The sequence below is a fragment of the Macrotis lagotis genome, chromosome 5 (assembly GCF_037893015.1).
Source record: "Macrotis lagotis isolate mMagLag1 chromosome 5, bilby.v1.9.chrom.fasta, whole genome shotgun sequence".
Lineage (NCBI taxonomy): Eukaryota > Metazoa > Chordata > Mammalia > Peramelemorphia > Peramelidae > Macrotis > Macrotis lagotis.
In genome coordinates, this window is record NC_133662.1 from 70,166,794 (window position 1) to 70,186,085 (window position 19,292).

A 19,292-nucleotide genomic window follows, 5' to 3' on the forward strand; every position below is an offset into this window, starting at 1 on the left:
GTTTTAAGAAATGACAAACGGGATACTCTCAGGAAAAACCTGTAAAGGTTTACATGAATGATACAAAGTAAATGAGCATAACTGAACATTGAACAGAGATAGTAATCTTGCGTGATAATCAATCATGATTGATTTAGCTATTCTTGGCAATACAAGAACTTTAGATGAAAAATTCTATCCACCTCCAGAGAACTGATGGTCTGAATGTATAGCAAAACATTGTTTGTATTTATTTTTACTTTTTTGAAGTGGCACAGAGTTTTATTTCCACATACACACAATGTAAAGAGGAGACATCCGATGCTCAACTGTGCAAGAGACAAAACTGTAGAGCTGAGAAAGGCAAACAAAGAAACAGGAAAAAAAAATCCGCTTGCCCAGAGAGGTATCTCCTAGCAGTAAGGGCTGTACTGGGAAAGTCCTTTCTGACAGGGAGGTTGAGATGTCGAGGATTTCTCATTTTGGTTGAGTGGTCTGACCTCAGCCGAGGGAAGAAAGGTATGGGGTCAAAACAGCTTGTCCATGAAGGTCACCACTCAACTCTTGATCTAAAAGTTTAACTATGTTTTTTGTGAGCTAATATAATGTAAATTCAAAAACAAATCGACAAACCAAAAGTGAAAGCATAAAGATTATCACTAGTTCCAGTAAGGGGGTCGGAACTCTGTCCAGCAGAAAATTTCCATTGTCCGTCATCACGGGGCCCAGCTTGGGCTTGGCCAACCGTAGCTGAACATCCTGCACAGAGTCTTGCTCAGGGGGATGTAGGCCGTTGGGAGGACTTCGATGGGAATTCTTGGCCCATTGCTCACCCAGGTTCTTTGAGTCACTCTTCTAATCAGCAATCACCACGAAACTCTTGGCACAGCTGGCCACGTTCTTCTCCTGAGTCATGCAGCCTCCAGTGCCTTTGATGAGGTTGAATTCCAAGTCCACCTCGTCAGCAGCGTCAAGAGCGAGGTCAGCCTCGGGGTACTGGTCCAGCTCACTCACGGTTAAGCCGTTCTGGAGAATGAGCTGCTGGGCTTGCAAGGATGTGGGGATACAGATAAAGTTCAGGTTTTCTTTTTTTACTCTCTCCGCTAGCTTCTGGATGGCATGGATCATGGCAGAGCCGCTGCCAATCCCCTGCACTTGGTTATTCTTCACCTGGTTCTCCACGGCCCTCCGGCTGGAGAGACGCTGGGCCTCCTCGCAGTCGGACACGGCTCGGGGCTCTGGGGCTTGTGGGCGCGCAGGGCAAAGCATCCTCTTCAAAACTTTTATTGTGTTTTTGGTCAGTTTTCTTTTACATGACTTATTTGTTAATATGGTTTTTATGACTGCACCTGTATCAAATGTCTTGCCTTCTCATGAGGTGGGAGGACTGGGAAAGAGGAAGAAAATTTGGAACTCAAAATAAAACTAATGTTAATTGTCTTAGCATGGAATTGGGGGGAGGTATAGTAAAAAAATCAATAAAATTACAGCAACAAAAGGGTTTATATATATATATATATTTATATTTAAATATATATATATCTATATATATAAATTTTTATTACATATATATATATATATATATATATATATATATGTATTGCTTTTGGCTAGTAAGACCCCCTCACCAAGTATCTGATTATACAACTCATCACTAAACTCCTCTCCCTGGTCATTTTCTTTCCTCATTTGTCTCAAAATTTCTTCCTTGTATTTATACCAAAAATTACCCCAGGCACTATTTGCCCAATCCTCTTCCTAGGCAGTATAAATGTTCTTTTCAAGCATCTCATCTCTGCTGACAACATTTAGCTAGGATTCCTTATCTCCCTTCCTAGAATGTCTCTCTATATTAGTGTATTCATTGGTGGAACCCCTCATCCTTGCCATCACTGAAACAAGGTTTCCCTCTTTCCTCCCTTTTTAATTCTTCCACTAAAGTAGCAAGTTTGTAACACATCATGTTATCTTATTGTGTAATTTTGCTATCTCTCATACTTTATGTTTCTTCCTTAAGGATATGATGTCTCTCTCATAACATCCAGCTCAGAACATTGCATACTATGGAAACAGACTGCCTTCTGTGGGGGGTGGGGGGAGGGAAGCAAGATTAGGGGGGAAGTTGTAAAATTCAAAATAAATGTTTCTTTAAAAAATGGCAAGTTTGTGACACATCAAAAGGAAAAACCAACACTCACACATCTTAAATTGTATATCTTAGTGAAATTAATTGAAAGATTATTTTTTGCAATCAACTGGGGCCCTAAGGCCAGAGACTGCAATTCTTTCAGCAATTCACACCCTCAGTTTGACCTAGACACATTACACACTTCCCTCTATTCTCTTCTCTTCTCTCTTTCCATGTTCCCTTCTCTCTTTCCATGTTCCCTTCTATTTTGTTTTTAAGTCCCACAAAAGACATTGATTCATTAGAAGACAGATCTCACATGTTTCTGTATATATAATGCTACAGATCTTCCTCTTTGCCATGGCTTTCACCTGACTTCCATTTTAACCCCTTATCTCCTAGTGTACATTTAGAAAAAAGTCTCTTATTTATCTCTCTGCTGTCACTATTCTGTCCTTGATGCTGTCCTTGCATACTTTAACCCCTTTTGCATTTCTGTTGTCTTGGGAGTATTTGAGAAGCTAAGAATCTCTTCTAGTGTGGTTTTCTTTTGAATAATGTTTCAAACTCCTCTTTATTATTAAATGTCCATCTTTTTTCATTTATAATTAAGTTCATTTTTGTCATGCAGGTCATGCTGGATTGCATCCTAAACTCCATTGCTCTTCAGAATATATTATTCCATTCTCTCCAGTGTTTTCTGATGGGTGCAGAAAAGTTTAATGTCATTCAAATTTCCTTTGCTTTGTTTTTAAAAGTCTTTCCCCTGGCCAATTGCAAAAATTTGTTTTTTCTGAGATGAAAAACCATTATATGTCTTAGAATTTGCAGTCTTCTTTTTTCTTTCAGGCAATGATCTATGGGTTGTTTTAATTGTCAATTCCTTCTTGTGTTCAAAAGTTCCTGGAAGTTTTCTTGTATTATTTCTTGATTGTAATGTTCATTTTGTTTTTTTACTTCTAGTGTTCTTCTAGAAAGTCTATAATCCTTAATGTGTCAGTACATCTTGTCTTCAAAATCAGTACATTTTGCTGAAATAGAAAACATGTTTTCTTTTAAAACTTTTTGCTTTAGATTGTCCTTTTCTACCTATTTGCATGACTGATCAGTTATCCTCTCTTTTGTTTTTATTGTTGCCATTGCAGATTCAAGTTTTTCTATTCTGCCAATGTTCTGTTGTGCAAACCATAAACTCTGCTCTGATAATTCTAATTTCTCTTTTAAATGTCTTAGAAACTGTGCATTGTGGTTCCATCTTCTTCCCATATTCTAGGAGGTCCTCTGTCTCATCAAGTGCTGGGTCATTTTCCTTTGTTTTGTGGTATTTGTTCATTAGATAGTACTACTGCATTTACACAAGGTTTTGTTTTCTTATCCAATCTGTCACTCTTTTTTCATTTTATTGGATTGTTTTATCCATTCACATTTAAAATAAACTTGTTTACTAGCTCAGGAGATTATGTTTCCTTCTTCTGCTAATGTTTTCCCTATTGATTTATCTTTGGTGTTTAAGGTCTTTGAGGTTTTTCCTTTCTGAGATCTTTGATAATTTTAGTCTCTCCCCTCCCTCCCTGCCCAGCCATCTCCCTAACTTTTTTTCTGATTCCTCTTTGATAATACTTAATACTTTCACTGGGACTGGATCTCAAAACTTCTCAGTCTCTTCCCAATTCATGGCTCATCAGCCCCAGGTGTCTCTATCCTAGGTGACTGGGGGACATAGCTGATGCCATTTGGTTGCTGAGTTCCTTCTCTGAGGTTTAGTAGAGTGCCACAAAGTCACAAATTGCCCCTCCTCTACTCCTTCAGTGAAATATCACATTTCCTCTTTTCCTCAGCAATATATTGCCATCTTAGTGCTATGGCAGTCAAGGTTGATATCTGTCATTTGGATTTGATTCTCCAAGATTTGGTAAGAAGGGAGAGAGACTGAGGTGTAAAGTTAAACTCCATTTCAAGTCTAGACACATGGTTTGCTCCTTTCCCTCTGTTTCTCTGCTCTTTTGCAAAGCTCATTTATAGCACAGAGAATAAGTAGGCTGTTGGCTTCAGGAAATTTCTGCAGTTTGGATCTAAAACTTTAGAAAGAAGAGGCAAGGGAGAACCAGGTTATATTTTGCTATGAGCAGGTGAGACAGGTTGACTGCTGCAGTCTTATTGTTAAGTGATAGGGGAAGGAGTGATGTGGTGATGACTAGTTTCAGTTATGCATGAAAAAGATGTCAGCTTTTCCTTATAAGTGAGAGGCTTTGAGACTTGGAAACTTAATAGATAGGACTTGAAAGCCTAACAGATGTTCCTGAAGAGCTGAAACCCAGAAGATGATAGGTAAAAGGAAGGGAGGGTAAAGGAAACAGAATAGTATTAGGCATCTGCTCTGTTATATACACTGTGCTAAATCTTTTTCACAATATTTAATTTGATCCTTATAACTTTGTGAGGTAGGAGCTATTATGGTCCCCACTTCAGAGTTTAGGAAACTAAATGACTTGACCAGAATTATACAGTTACTAGATGTCTGAGGATTTGAAATCAGGTCTTCTTGACCCCAGATCCAGAACTTTATCCACTTTGACATTTAGTTCCTTGTTAAGAAGGATAAATTTAGTGATCATAAGACCATTGAATTAGGTACTGAGGCTGGTGTCAGAGGCATTTATTTTTAGATATTGAGAGAGGATCACAACTCTCATCCACTAAATTAGCAAGTTTGTGACCCTTCAAAAGAAAAAAGACAACCCTCTCACACACACACATCTTAAACTGCATATCTTAGCAAAATCAATTGAAAGATATTTTTTACAGTCAACTGGGACCCTAAACCCAGAGACTGCAATTTTTTTCAGTTCTTCTAAGGAGAGTGTATTTTGCTTCCAGTAAATAGATTAAGTCTCATACCAACCATCCGGCTACTAGGTGATACAGTAGCTAGAGCACTGGTCCTGGAGTCAGGAGCACCTGAATTCAAAATTGACCTCAGACAAATTACTAGCTGTGTGACCCTGAGCAAGTCACTCAATCCTATTGCCCCCCCCAAAAAAAAGAAAACAGGCAATTCAATTTACAGATGAAGAAACCAAAGCTAAAGAAGTAATTTGTCCAAGTCATACAAATAGAAAGTAGTAGTAGTGCTGGGAATTGAGCCATTTTCTTCCATTTCATGATCACACATTCATAACCTTTATTTATATGTCTCTGAAGTACTTATGTTCCATTTTATATCATGATTATTCTTGTACATATTATATTCACCCTGCTAGATTGAAAACAAGTCATCTCACTATCACTCTATTTCTCTCAGAATATGGTTCTAGAGATTTGCATGTAGCCAGGACTCTATAGATCTATGTTGATTTGAATTGGATAATTATCAGCAAGATAGGTTGAAAAAAATTCTAATTCTTTCAGACAGTGAAAATAATTGACTGATATTTTCATTATTTTAGTTGATTACTTATTAGTCACGTGCTTGAAAAAATTATGAAGGAAAAAGTATTCATTAAGGATTATTTGTTTTGATCTCTATTTCTTCACTTGGACAATTTCTATTAAGATTTATTTTTCATTGTTTCTCTTTAAGTCAATATGCCTTATATTCCTTTCTTTACATGAGGATGTCAAGTTATGAAAATCAGTCTCCAATTTCTACCTTTCCTTTTGAAGATAACAGAGGTAAATTGTATTCTGAAGTCTGTATTACTCCATGAGAAAAATATAGCTATAATATCATCATGTTCCCACTAAAAATTCAATAAATATTAACCAGTGAGAAAGATTTGTGATTCTTGAGGTACTCCTTTCTATATATTGCTTTCCAGTCAAGTTCTCCTGTTTTAGTCTTGCGAATGAGTAAGGAAAGGTCAGAGTTAAATCTAAAATTTAGCCCATAGATAGATTTAATAACATCTCTTTTTTGTTGTTGTTTCTATTTGCTACCCTCAGCCCTTCCTGTAATTTTTGTGATCATTGAGAAGTCACTTAGCAGTCTTTTTTAGCCTCTAATATAAAATCCTCACATATGAAAGAGAATGAGGCCTTCACCTCACCACAATGTTTTGAGGATCGGTTTAGATAATATGTTTAAAGTACTTTGCAAACTTTAAAGTTCAATATAAAGGTCAACTTGGTCTTGTTATTATATGTTATATAGTATTCCAAATTAACTTATTGTCTGAAAACTTCAGTATTGCAAAAAAGTTGAATTTTATTTTTAAGATCATGAATAGAATAAGGTGTAAGTGGATACCAGCTAGGGCAAAGGGAAGGAGAACAAGAGAAGAGGATATACTTATTAAAAAAACTGGCACATGGATTGAGGGTTAGACTTAGAATTCAGTCAAATCCTAGTAGCTGTTTGACTCTAGGCAAGTCATACAAGTTGGGTTTTGTTTGTTTGTTTGTTTGTTTGTTTGTTTTTTGCAAGGCAATGGGGTTAAGCAGCTTGCCAAAGACCACACAGCTAGGTAATTATTAAGTGTCTGAGACTGGATTCGAACTCTGGTGCTCCTGACTCCAGGGCCAGTGCTCTATCCACTGCGTCACCTAGCCACCCCCTCCCCCATACAAGTTTTCTTGCTGCAGTTTCCTTAACTGTAAAATGAGGATAATATCTACTTTCAAGGAATTCTGTGAAGAGAAAATAAAGTAATATTTATAAAATGCTACACAAATTCTAGTTATCATTTGTATTTAGGAAGAAGAGAGAAAGAAGTTTTAAGTCCCCCCAATATAGAGAACTGGAAAAATTGTTGACCCATAATGGAGTGAGTCAGATTTGGAGTCAGAAGACTAGTATTTGAATCCTAGTCCTGACCCTTATTACACAGTTATCCCAACTTTTGGGACACCCTGTATGTGTGACCTTGCTTCCTCCTCTGTATTATAAATCTATGAGCCTATGATTCTAATTTCCTTGTTTAAAGATGAGAGTATAAGTTAATAGTGACCACTGAATGATCTATTTGCACAAAATATATTTATAGTAATTCTTTTTGCGGTGATAAAGAATTAGAAAACTAGAGAATGTCCATCAATTGGGGGAACAGCTAAACAAACTGTACTATGTGACTGTGATGGAATATTATTGTACTATAAGAAATGACAAACAGGATGATTTCAGAAAAACGTGGAAAGACTTACATGAACTGAAGTAAAGTGAAATGAAGAGAACCAGGAGAACACTGTACACAGTACAGTACAGCACAGACAGTAAAGAACTGTGATTGACTTAGTTATTCTCAGCAATGGATGTTGTTATCCAAGACAATCCCAAAGAACTCATGATGAAGCATACTCTCCCTTCCAGAGAAAGAAGTGATGCTACCTGAATGCAGACTGAACAGCATGCTATTTTTCCACTTTCTTTCAATCATTCATTTTTTTATCCATCTTCTTATATGAAATGACTTCTATGGAAATGGTTTACATGATTGTGCATGTATAAATTTATCAAATTACTTATCCTTTCAGGGACAGAGAAAGGAAGCAATAGAATTTGGAACTCAAAACTTTTTTTTAAAAAAAAATTTATTTATTTTGAGTTTTACAATTTCCCTCCCATTCTTGCTTCCCTCTCCCCACCCCCCACTGAAGGCAGTCTATTAGTCTTTACATTGTTTCCATTGTATACACTGATCTCAGTTGAATGTGACGAGAGAGAAATCATATCCTTAAGGAAGAAAAATAAAGTCTAAGAGATAGCAAAATTACATAATAAGATAATGGTGTTTTTTTTTCTAAATTGAAGGTAATAGTCTTTGGTCTTTGTTCAAACTCCACAATTCTTTCTCTGGATACAGATGGTATTCTCCATTGCAGATATCCCAAAATTGTCTCTGGTTGTCCCTGATGGAATGAGCAAGTCCATCAAGGTTGATCATCACCTCATGTTTTCTGGTTCTGTTCATCTTACTTAGCATCAGTTCATTCCAATCCTTCCAGGCTTCCCTGAATTCCCATCCCTCCTGGTTTCTAATAGAACAATAGTGTTCCATGACATACATATACCACAGTTTGTTAAGTCATTCCCCAATTGAAGGACATTCACTTAATTTCCAGTTCTTTGCCACCACAAACAGGGCTGCTATGAATATTTTTATACAAGTGATGTTTTCACCCTTTTTCATGATCTCTTCAGGGTATATAAACCCAGTAGTGGTATTGTTGGATCAAAGGGTATGCACATTTTTGTTGCCCTTTGGGTGTAATTCCAAATTGCTCTCCAGAAAGGTTGGATGAGCTCACAGCTCCACCAACCTCAAAACTTTTTAAAAAAATGTTTAAAAATGTTTTACCATATAATTGGGGAAAAACAAAATATTATAAAAACAAGTTAAAAGTGGATAATTCAAATTAAATAATGGTAAAAGTTGGGCCACTAATTAAAAGAAAGTATAAAGAAGGTGATTAGTTACTTGCACTTGGGGGCAGGAACAGCAAGTGTTCAAAGTTAAAAGGATCATTAAAATTGAACTGAGTGTGGGGTGTGAGCAACTGCATTCTTTCCATGGTTCATCATAAAGTGTCCAAATTACTCTGTGTTTCTGGGAATCATGGAGAAAGATAAGACTAACATGGATTTCACTCCTAGGATTCATTCCACTGTACTGAATTGCATTCTACCTTCTATTAAAAGAATAACACAAACATCAATCAGTACAGTGACTGGGAATCTCTAATCCCACCCCTTGCATTGTACTCTTTCTTCAGGAAACTCCTTTGCTCTAGTAGGAAATCTCAGAAAAATGTGACAAAGGATAGATTTTCTTTTACTCACTATTTTTCTTCTCACTAGAGAAAAACTTACTGTTGATCACAGAGACAAATGTTTACCCTTACTGTTTCAAGAGATAAGACAGGGCAGCCTCATGCTAAGAAAAGTGATGTTTATATCAAGTTCCTAGCACAGAGAGAAAGGAAGCAAATAAAAATTTCTTAGGCACCTATGACATGCTAGAAACTGTAATAAGTGTTTTTATAAATGTTACCTCATTTGATCCTTACAACTAACTTGGGAAGTAGGTGTTATTTTTATCATCATCATTTCACAGTTGAAGAATGTGAGGCAGAGACATGTTAAACTGGTCCAGTGTTACATAGCTAGGAAGCATCTGAGGTTGGATTTGAATTCTTGACTCCAGGTCCAGTGCTGTCAAAATGCTCCTGCCTCTTTGCCACCAGGTTATAAATTTATCAGTTTGCAAGAATTTAAGCAAACAGATCAATAAAAAAATGAACCACAATAAAGCTGTCTAGAATATCAGAAAATGTAATTGATATGTGGTTGATGACCCTCTGGCATTTCAAGGACTTTGTCCTTTAACTCTTCTGGGTCACAACTCATTCATATGATATGAGCTTGAAAAAACATAATACCCTCCTCCTGAAAAGTCATAAGAAAGATGGAAGTAAAATTAATGGTAGGATAAGCCATATTTCAACACTGAGATTTATCAATGGGTATATGGTGGGAGGTGGAGTAAAATTGATACTTTGCAGTTGATATTTATTTTGCTTTCAGAAAAATAAATGTTTAGGGGCAGCTAGGTGGTGCAGTGAATAGGGCACCAGCCCTGGAGTCAGGAGGTCCTGAGTTCAAATCCACCCTCAGATACTTAATAATTACTTAGCTGTGTGACCTTGGGCAAGTCACTTGACTCCATTGCCTTGCAAAAAAATGAGAAAAATAAAAAGAAATGTTTCATTTGACATGGAAACAGAGATAGTTGATGGACCTGTTACCAAACAAAAAATAATCATCACTTCCTCGCAGTTGTAACTTGTGACTCAAAGCTCATTTGCATAAGACTTGTCATTGGTGGAGATTGATTGCCTTCAATGTTCCAAAATGTAGACTAGTTTTGAGAAAAGATAGATCTTGGTTTTCTAGTCGTTTCTTAAGGAGATATAGTACTTGAAATACTGTGGAAGGACCTTCTGTAAATCCTAACTCTGAACCCCCCCCTTTTTACTTTTAATACCTGATATTTATATAGTGCTTTAAGTTTTACAAAGTACTTTATGGACATTATCTAATTGGAATTGAGTGTTACCACTAGGCAAAGTTATATCTCCATGTTATATCTCCCACTGGATACTCTCTGATGTGTGGGTTTATTTGCTGGTCTCTTTTCAGGGCTGCTTGCCCACCTTTGATGTCCATCTGCCACCCAACTCTCACCTTGTGGTTCCAGGAAATCGTAACCTGCCTAGCAGCCACATCTTGGTAAACCATTTTGGTAGATAGACTCCAATGGGTTCATTAATAGACTTCAAATCCATCAACAAAGCAGGGTGATATCTATCCCAAGTTTGTGAAGACTCTCTGGCAGAATGGGCAGATGAGTACAATTTGTTCCATTGGTCATGAAGGTGGCTAAAGTAAGTGTTTGTGGAGTGCTTAGAGATTGGTCAGACATCAAAGTAGCTATCCTGGGCCATCTCCAGTCATTATGGGCCATCTGCAATTATCTTTTATCTTGCTCCTTGGCTTCAGTGACTATGAAAAAGAGAAACTTTTGTGCAGCTCATCCTCACTTAAAAATCAAATTCACAACAGGCATCATCCCATGATGTCATTGGTCCTCTTTAAGAATGGACAGACAACAGCCTCTATAATCATTCCTTCTCTATCTCCTCCACATTTACCTTCCACTTCACAGTCCCAAAGCTTCTATCCTGTTTATCTCTTTCTGTCTGTCTCTTTGTCTCTGTCAATAGATCATCAGCTTTGGTTCAGTTATCATCTCTACTAAGATGATTCCCTGACCTAAATATAAAATCCTCATCTCCCTTCCGAGTTCCATTACCAACTGTCTTTTGGACATATCGCCACCGAAATATTTTATGGTAATTTCAAACTCAATATATCAAAAACAAAGCTTACTCTCTCTTTCCTACACCCTACCGCTATTCTGAATTTCTCTTTTTTTCTATCCTTCTAAGTTTCTAAGGTTTGCAATGTTGGGATCATCCTCAGTTCCTTACTTTCCCTCATTTCCCAGATCCAATCAATTAATAAATTTTGTTTGATGCTAGGTGCCATGACGTTGTTATAGGTACTCCTACAATATGTGCTAATGTCTACAAAAATAACTAGTCTTTTGTGTCTCATTTTAAATCTGTATTTTAGTTATAAAAATTTATAAAATTTAGTTATAATTTAAACAAAATTAAGTTTTAATTTCTTGAGTTTGATGATCAAAATTAGGCATTTATGATCATGAATAATCAGTCTGTTTTACCTTATATTTTTATTACTTGAGTTCATGGCCAAATAAAATGTGCTGTACATATCTTTGGGGTATTTATCTGTCCCCTTATCTCTATTCCAGTGGCCCCTCTCCTTATTGAGGCTTTGATCATCTCTCACTTGAACTGTGGTAATAGTTTTTCTTCCAAAAGTCTCTCCTCTCACCAATCTTTCCTCCACAAATCTGCCAAAGTGATTTTCCTGAATAGCAGGATTGACCTCATCCTTCCCCTATTCAAAAAATTCCAGTGGCTCTGACTATTCTGAAAGTTCCTTTCATTCTAGAAATCACAAAGAAAAATTGTCTTAGTCTTTGTTTTCCCCCATACAACTAGGTTGGGCATTGGATACAGTACTGGAAGACCTGAATGCAAACCCAACCTGAGATACTTACTGATTGTGTGGACAAGTCACTTAACTTCTCTTTGCCTCAATTTCCTCATCTATAAAATGGGGTTAATAATATCACCTACCTCTCAGGATAGTTGTGAAAATCAAGTGGCTCATAGTAAGCACTATATAAATTTTGTTATTATTAAGGCTAGCATACTACCTTGTATGTAGTAGATACTCAGTACAAATTTTGTGGATGGATGAATTGATGTATGAACCATTAAACATTCTCCAGAATAAATGATCGATCATCTCTCTGACAGTAGTCAGCCAACCCTCTCCTATGATCTTTCCATGGAAAATATGAAGTTGAAACTGGGCCAAGTGTAGGGAAGGATCTTTCCACAGGACAAGGTTTTAATATTTTCCATTTCCTGTATATTTGCGTATTATCTCTGCTCTGACTGCCAATTTCTCGTTTCCTGTTCCCTTATTAAATTAATAAGAGATCACTGTTGTTGCTTCCTGTCCACCCCTCCTCAGTCCTCCCCCAAAGCCTGGCTTTTAAATTTTAATATAAAGTCTGGCTAGAGTTGCTCCTTTCTTGGGGTTTTTAAAGAGAAAGTTGCTGCTGTTTTAAAATGTAGCCCTATAAGAAATACATACCATCGTTAACCATTCTGTTGAACCTTTTCAATATTATTCTTGTTAATGAGTATTTCTTCCTGATTTGGTCAAAATTTTATATGTGTAAAATCTTTGAGCTAAAAAAAATCTTGCCTGATAACACTACATCTAGAAGAATAACTCATTACAGTTCCCCTAATTTTCCATTCAGAATATGACAGCATTCAGAGCTCTAGTCAAGTTCACCAGACACAATTCACAATAAATTCCTTTTGTTTCATTTACCTTCACAAGAAATACATACAAGAAGCTCCTTTAAGTGATCCTTTTCATTTTTTTGCTGTTGCATTCAATGTTGATTTTAGTTTTTTCAGGTCAGAAGCAATCATTAAATTTCTCAGGTGGCAACTAGAAGCTGGTATTACCTTCTCATTTAGATTTTCCAGTCACAGTTTGAAATATTTGATGATGTATGTATATTTTCATGACTGCACTGGGGTGACAGGAACTGAGTGAGCAAATTCACCATGCATTTGAAATTTTTCTCCTCAATAATAATAATAATAATAATAATAATAATAATAATAATAATAATAATAGAGACCAAGTAGTAATTATCATCTTTCAAGTCCAGAGACATTGTATTATTTCAATCTTCTTAGAAGAGAACAGAGAAAGGTAGAAAAGAAGTGAACTAAATATCTAGAAGTACTTCATTATTTCTAGATTGTGGCTGGATCTTGCTGCTTGTTTGCACAGTGCCTCATGAATTTAGTTATTTGATGCAACGAGCACTGGATGTTCCAAAAGTCTTGGTGCTGTTTTAAACTATTAATGCCAGTGAAGCCTGAAATGGTATTAAGACTTTGCGGACACCTGGTGTTAAATATGAGTATAATTATCATAAGGATTAATATGAATGGTCATGAAGATGAACTGTGAATGCAAGGTCTACCAAGTCAATTCCAATGATTGCATTGTTTGTCTTTGTTCTTGATCCAGATAAGCATAAACAGTTAAAAAAGGTAAAATTATGCAGTTAACTAGGAGATATGATGAGTAAATAGTCATGATTTGAGTGTTGCCCTGACCTTCTGAAACCAGAGAAGCAATCAATTCAAACCCTGCTTTGCTTCTAATTAGGCAGATAGCATACTTTATTTTTAAAGGGGAATCCCATTTGCCTTTTATTCTCAGTAACAGAATGATATAGCATCTTAGAAATGGATGGAGTGCTCTTATTTTACAGAAAAAGAATATTAGTTCAAATCACACCAATAGAGAATAAAAGATCCAAGATTCAGTCTCTTGCCTTTTAACTCCAAAAATCAGAGGTTTTTCCCTATTGTTCCAAAAAGATTAATGAGACCAATCCTCTTCTCTGTCCATGTTTTACTCATAGATGCTGTCTGCTATGGTCAATTTCTAAAGTGCCTATGAACTGGATAGAAGAAGAGTAAGGCTGAAAAATTATTAAGTCCAATCTCCTTATTTTGAGGATGAAGAAACTGTAGCTCAGGAGAGCTGGCTTATAAACTAGTTAGTGAAAGAACTGGGATTGACCTCCTGAGACCAATTCAGTGCTATTTCTGTCACACCATACTGCTGACCTAAATAACCTACTGGGACTATAGGAGGGTTATTGTTCAGTCATTTCAATTATGTCTGAGACTTCAAGATCCCCATTTGGGGGATTTGTTGGAAAAGATACTGAAGTGGTTTGCCAATTCCCTTCTTGAATTCATTTTATAGATGAGGAAACTGAGGCAAACAGTGTTATATGGCATGTTCAAGGTCAAATAGCTTGGAAGTATCTGAGGCCAGATTTGAACTCATAAAGATGAATCTTCCTGACTCCAGGTCTAACATTTTACATTCCGCCACTCAGTTGCCCATTGTAGGGAATAACCAAATCCAATGCACCAAATCCCCAAAGAACCTGTGTAAATGCTTATTAACAGTGTGGATGGGAGAGAATTAGGCAGTGACGTTTTAAAATGCTATGAAGAACCTATAACAGAGACAATACAGATCCTAGTTAGTAAATAATCACAAAAATATTTATATAGCCCTTTAAGATTTGTAAATCACTTTAAAAATATTATCTTATTTAAGCCTCTTGTAACTCCTGGGAGATATTTCAAATTTCCAATTTCAAATAAGGAAACTGAGGCAGATGAAAGGTTAAGTGACTTGCCCAGGGTCACATCAATAGCAAATGTCTAAGCAGAATTCAAATTCTAGCATTCCTAGCTACCTCTAAAACTATCACCAGTGAATCAGTCAAGCAAACATTTAGTAAGAACCTATGGTGTGCTAATTTCCTCTCTAGTGTATCTCTGCTTCTTTTTGACTCAACAATTCTTTTGCTTTGTAAAATCAGTGTAGCCTCAATGTGCCATGTTGGAACTAATAGACCTCCTGAAGGAATTCAAATAACCATACAATGTAGGGCATGTCTTTACAAAATCATCACCACTTATCAAAATCTTCTTGATGTGTTTATTTGTAGAAGTGAAAATAAAAAGTGATTCCTTTATTCTTTATTCAATGAAGTGACTCTTTGGAAAGGGTAGAGATGTGAGTGATGTAAAAACTAAAGGTATTAATTATGTTAAAAGAAAGTGATGACTTTTTAATTGCAAGTATAATTAATAAACATTATTTTTAAATGTGCCACAGAGGAATAAACTACTGTGAGAAATCAAGGACAAACAACAAGAATTCAGTTCATCTAACATAATTATCAATTGTATGTAAGCACTGTGCTAGGATTTACACAAGATGAAAGATGAAAAGCAAAAAGAGTCCTTGTCAAGTTTACAGTTTTAACAGGGGAATATGACATAAATAGATAAGTATAATGCAAGATAATAAGAGCAAGAGAATGTGTGTGTGTGTGTGTGTGTGTGTGTGAGAGAGAGAGAGAGAGAGAGAGAGAGAGAGAGAGAGAGAGAGAGTGTGTGTGTTTTTTCATGGAACAGATAGAACATAGGTCTTTCAAAGGAGTCCTAAAAGTTTAACAACTAACATTGAAAAAATTCATGAAGCCAATCTTTGATGTTGGTGGTATCCAGATAACAAAATACTTCAGCTTAGTGTGGCCCAAAAGATAGAATTCTGGAATTGTAGTCAGGAAGACTTGTCTTCCTGAGTTCAGATTTACTCCTAAACACTTACTAGTATGAGCCTGGGCAAGTCACTTAACCCTGTTTACCTCAGCTTTCTCATCTGTAAAATGAGCTGGAGAAGGAAATGGCAAAACTACTCCAGAGTCTTTGTCAAGAAAACCTCAAATGGGGTCACAAAGAGTCAGAAATGACTAAACAACAACAAAAATTCACTGGGATAGGTCCATAATTAGGGATTCCAGCATTTGGAATTTCATTATTTGACACTCTTATCTCTGCCTCCATGACTTTGCAATGGCTGTTTATTAGAATATTTGACTTCCTTTAATATTCAACTGAAGTCTTACTTTTATCAGGAGCCCTCTCCCATACCTTCATATTTCCCTCCCCCACTCCTCCCCATGCTGCCTTCCCCTTGAAAATTGTCTTCTATCTATTCATATATACTTATTTATCCTTTTTTAGAATATAACTCCTTGAGGGCAAAAATCAGTTTTTGGTCTTTCTTTACCATACCCCCCCCCCCCAGTTCTTCCTTGAGGGCAAAGATCTCAATCTGCCCTTGTAAGATCACTGGGCTTGGAGATCATTGATGAAGACCATAAATGATTAAATCAAGGATCAGGATAACATAGAATAAAATTTAAAAAGAGGAGTGATAGAGCTCAGGGAGGGTTTGAAAGTGTTGAGGGGAAGGACTATGACAACTCTTGCTTCTGTTTCTATATATCAGAAAGGATGAGAGAAGAAATAGCCAATATAGAGTGTAGAGCAAAAAGTGTGATGATTTCAGGAGAACTAGGTTTCAGCAAAGCACCAGGAGATTAAAAAAGGATACTAGAGATCTAGGGTAAGGAGAGTTTATTGTCAATATAGAAGGTCCCAGGAGGCATACAGAAGAAAGAACAGAAAGGAATAGGGACTAGGAAGTGTTGGATCTGAATAGGATGTGAGATGTTGATAGAAGAGTTGTTTACAACCCTCTAAATAAACTCTTTCCCTTCCTTCTTCTAATCTAACTCTAACCCTCTTTAATTCTTGACATTCTATTGGTCAAGGTCCCCAGGCCAGGATGCACACCTGGGCAGTCTTCCAAGTGGATAGGTGGGACTAGGAAAGGAACATGGGCTATGGGATGGTGAAGGGAGCAGTATGAGGGCTGGAGAGTTAGTGGACCAGCCTAATAATCAACAATCCATGAGGAGAGGGCAAGGAAGTTTCCTTCCAGGGAAAGGAATATATGTCATGCTAGAGAATCACCAAACTTAGATCTTAGATATGGAAAAATATAGAAAAAAATAAAGGTAAACAGAACATTGCTGAAGAGAAGCAGTTGGGCACTGTAGTTAAAATTTTTAAAAATTCATCTTTGAGACATGACTTTCTGTATTTTTTAAGATTATGACTTTTTTTGTTTTAAGTTATCACTCTTTAAACATCTTTAGAATTTCCTTATCATGTTGCCTATCTTCTTTAGCTAGACTTCTTGTACCATCTTATTAAAAGAAGACTTTTGGGGCGGCTAGGTGGCGCAATGGATAGAGCAGAGCACCAGTCCTGAAGTCAGGAGTACCTGAGTTCAAATCTGGCCTCAGACACTTAATAATTACCTAGCTGTGTGGACTTGGACAAGTCACTTAACCCCATTGCCTAGCAAAAAAAAAAAAAAGAAGACTTTTTCCCCTATAATTTCCAGAGAAAAATCATCAATTGTTCTGACTAGTAGCTTAATAAATTTCCTTCCTCAGTGTCAGTAGATCAAAAACAATGTTTCTATTACAGGAAATATTGTGGGAAAAGTCTACATGAAGTATGTTTTTTGCCTTGTAAAGATTTTTCTTTTTTCAAAGAAATTGTTTCTTTGAAACAATTATAGTTCTGGAATTGTTATAAATGAAATAGAATTTCTCCTCTAACATCAAACAGAAATGAGCTTCAACTTCAGTTTTCTCTAGTAGCTTCTCACTAGGAAGTATTCACATATATTGCCCATTACAGAGGTCAACTATCCAAGCAGAAAGCCAAAGTAACATTTGAATGTTACTTTGAGCATTTAAGAAATTAAATTGTTTACTTACTGTGTGAGAAAAGAGGGAATAAGGTCAATGTTGCTTTTAAATTCATTGACATATGCCAAGAGACTGATATTCTTGGTGAAGGTAATTCCTGGAGACTTTAATCTATGCAGTATACTTGAGGATAATGGAAATCTAAAAGGTTACATTATCTCAGAAAGATTAGAAAGGAGTCATTTATTTAAAATTTTAATTTATTACTACATTTTGTTTTGATGCAATAGATATTTTCAATTAACCAAAGAAGTTCCTTTAGAAATTATATTCCACCCTCTAAAAATAAAAACTCCAATCAGTCAGAAAAAAACTTTGATAGCATGGCATTACCACTGAACATGTGTAATTGGTTAGAATTTTGTTTCCTTCCTCTTTTGACTTTATTTACAAAACTGCTATCATTGAGTGTTCAGTTCTTCTCTTTCTGCTTCTTCACACCATTATCAATGCATCGAGTCCTTCCTATGTTTCTAAGAATTCTTCATCATCATTATTCCTTATGGCACAGTGGTATTACAATACATTTGCATTCTATTCTAATCTGCTTGGAAACATATTTCCAAGATTTGGAGCTATTTTCTTTTCCAGTTTTAAACAATACAACTATGAATATTTTTGTGCATGTGGGGAAGGATAGAAGTGATGGCAGTAGGATTTTTCTTGTCAGTGACCTTCTAGAATGGGGACCTCTGGGTCAAAAGGTATGGAACAATTCAGTAATTTTCCTTGCATAATCCAGGAAGACACCATTTAATAAATCATTCATACACTAACTACTGTCATCCTGCCTAGAGAAGCAGAGATACATAAAGAAATTTGAGTATGGTTTTCCTGAGAGTGAATTTGACCAATGTCAAAAGGGTTTAAGATGAAGTAGTTTCAAGTTAACACAGTTCAATATATGGCTCTCCTTTGCAATGAGATAACAACAAATACATTTAAGTTATTCTTTTTCATTTCAAATGGAAGTTGATAACATTTCATGTTATTGGCAAAAATCCAGCTTTGAGATAGCACAAATAATTCAGTTGTTAGTCCATTTTCACATTTTACCTTTCTTAGGGAACAAAAATATTTACTAAAGAATTTTGAAATACTCTCAATTTTATTTATTTTTAAAAAATTTTTTAAATTTATTTATTTAAGGCAATGGGATTTAAGTGATTTGCCCAAGGTCACATAGCTAGGCAATTATTAAGTGTGTGAAGCCAGATTTGAACTCCAGGGCCAGCAATCTATCCACTGTACCATCTAACTACCCCTCTTTTATTTTTTTAAATAAAGTATTTTTAATATATTTTATTTTTATATCACCTAAATTTCTTCCATCTCAGAAAACTTTCCCTTACTATAAAAGATTTTTTTAAAAAAGGAAGAGAAAAAAATAAAAAATAAAAAAGGAAGAGAAAAAAACTGAGCAAAACTGATCATTATCTTGAAAAAGTCTAACAATATATGCAATATTCCATACCTATGAGCCACTCCCTTCTATCTTTGCAAATGAGTTCAGTGGGAAGTGACTTCTCCTATTTCTTCTTTGTAACTATGATTTTCTTTATAATCTTACAACTTTGTAGTTGTTCTTTCCTTTTACATTCCTGTTCTTTTTTAATAAAGAGATTTAGATAAAGCAATATGCTTAAAGCTACAACTTCTGTTAGGGAGAGCCTCTAGACTCCGCCATTAAACCAAATTCACTGATTCATATTAAATTATGCCAGTATGATCCAATGAAGTTTGGGACTGGAAGCAATTCCAGCTCCTCCATCACT

The 19,292-nt window shown here is 35.9% G+C and overlaps 1 pseudogene; it reads right to left on the reverse strand.

Annotated features, from left to right (window-relative positions):
- Positions 1–576: 576 nt before the first annotated feature.
- Positions 577–1,248, reverse strand: LOC141489308 (ribose-5-phosphate isomerase pseudogene; annotated as a pseudogene).
- Between the last annotated feature and the right edge of the window lie 18,044 nt (positions 1,249–19,292).